Source organism: Sinocyclocheilus anshuiensis, unplaced genomic scaffold, assembly GCF_001515605.1.
Source record: "Sinocyclocheilus anshuiensis isolate Anshui unplaced genomic scaffold, SAMN03320099.WGS_v1.1 scaffold1680, whole genome shotgun sequence".
Lineage (NCBI taxonomy): Eukaryota > Metazoa > Chordata > Actinopteri > Cypriniformes > Cyprinidae > Sinocyclocheilus > Sinocyclocheilus anshuiensis.
In genome coordinates, this window is record NW_015558569.1 from 359712 (window position 1) to 361692 (window position 1981).

Below are 1981 nucleotides of genomic sequence, written 5' to 3' on the forward strand. Positions count from 1 at the left end.
CACACACGCACACGCACACACACACACACGCACACGCACACACACACTCACACAAACACTCACACACACAAGATATAAATACAATATCATATTGACAGTAAAAAAACAATGATTCAGTTCAACTGTGATTAAATTGTGATGCATAAAATGTTGACTGTCCTTGATGTCTGCCTGAAGTTTATTCAGATTTCAGCATGATTCATAATTGCTGCACAATTATCTTACAAAATTATACTAGCTATATACAACAAATGTAACTGGAACAAGGAACAATTTAAAGAAAACTATAAATAGACCCGTATTTTGATTTAGAAATTTGCATAAGACATTGTTTCCTCATTATTAAAGTCAATAATTCATCATAACATATATAACATTATACATATATAAAATAATTACAAAACAGTATAATTATATGTATATAAAATAATAATTCAATATTTAAATAATTTTAGAATCCATTCAAATATATGATATTTTTCTGTATGTCAAGGTGATTGACAATTAAGTGGTTACCAGGTTTCAAGTTTAATCCCAAATGACTGAGTGACACTCCTACAGTTTAGATCAGATCTCTGTCAAAGCCACAGCTGAGCAAAGACCCATCATGACACGAATCATAATTGATGAATTTTACAACCCTGACACCGCTATTGAGCTGAATAGTGACACTACTCTCTGCCATATATACACTACATGAACAAAAGTATTGGGACACACCTCTTAATTCCTGAATTCAGCTGTTTCAATCAGACCCATTGCCACAGGTGTATAAAATCACCCAGCATGCAGTCCACATTCACACACACACACATGTAGGTGACTTTAAGCATGCTATTATGATGATAGGACGCCAATCATGCCATGCAGCTTTGCAACAAGTTTCATTCCTTCTAGCAGTGTTGAGGAAAGTTACTTTTAAAAGTAATGCATTACAATATCGTATCACTCCATAAAATGTCTCCCTCATGTCAATCCAAAGACTCAAGACTCTCTTCTGTGGAACACGAAAGATGATGAAGTTGACTTTCATTATAATTGTTGTCGATACAATGAGAACCCAAGCTGTTTGGTTCCCAACATTCTCCAAAATATCTTCTTTGATGTCCCACAGAAGAAAGTCATGGAGGTTTGGGAGGACCATGAGGGCGAGTAAATGATGATGAGTTTTGGTTTCTGCTTGGACTGTCTGTGCTGAAGTCTTCATCTCTGTCAGAGGTGTATCTGTACAGAGCAACAGTAATAAAGCCGGTGTGTTTGCAGTGACTAATGCAGGTAGTAAATCAGTAGCTAGTACAAACAAACCTTTGTGCAGAAAGAGTCGCTTTGAGACCAAAACACTGGATACAAAATCACCACTCGGATTCGCTGGAATAACAACGAGCTTGAGGAAAACAGACAGTAATGTGGTTTTACTTTGGCATTTTACTCATTAAAATGTTTAGCTGAAAATAACTGAGACTAACAAACTGAGATCTGGAGGAGCACAGCTGCACTGATGAAGGATTTGATGTTAGTTTTTATGACTGAATTCACTCACTCGTGGACACGGAGACAAAAATTTGAACTCTGGACAGATGAGGAACAGTTATGTAAGAAGTTCTTCCAGGAGAGCTTTACTTCAGTCTCAGTAACACAAACACCCCGACATTTAACCCGTATATGATGTTTAAGGAGACAGACGGGTCTTACCTGAGCGTGTCCTGCTGCTGAAGGAGTCGCCAGCCTGAGCTCAAGACTTCTGGAGATACACTGATCTTCTGCAGCGCCACCTAAAGGACTCAGACTGATGACACACCAGTCAAGGTCAAAGTATGAGTCATCTAAACTAGACTTGTGCTGGTATTCGGTAATGCGATATATCACGGTAACTCAATACCGGGATAATACCGTATACCGTGATACAAGCATAAGCAATTAATCGCAACATGAAAATTTGATACCGGCATATCCCTAGTCTGGACACTGAGAGACGGACTCA

At 38.1% G+C, this 1981-nt stretch overlaps 1 protein-coding gene across 2 annotated transcripts in view; it reads right to left on the minus strand.

Annotated features, from left to right (window-relative positions):
* Positions 1-1823, minus strand: part of pklr (pyruvate kinase L/R) — a 6176-nt gene extending 4353 nt beyond the window's left edge. Inside the window, exon 1 of one of the 2 annotated variants that reach the window (XM_016475152.1) lies at positions 1693-1823. The gene's annotated coding sequence lies outside the window, so the exon portion shown is untranslated. Of the gene's footprint in view, positions 1-1305; positions 1380-1692 lie in introns of those variants that run through there. The other variant, XM_016475153.1, reaches the window with a different exon arrangement.
* Between the last annotated feature and the right edge of the window lie 158 nt (positions 1824-1981).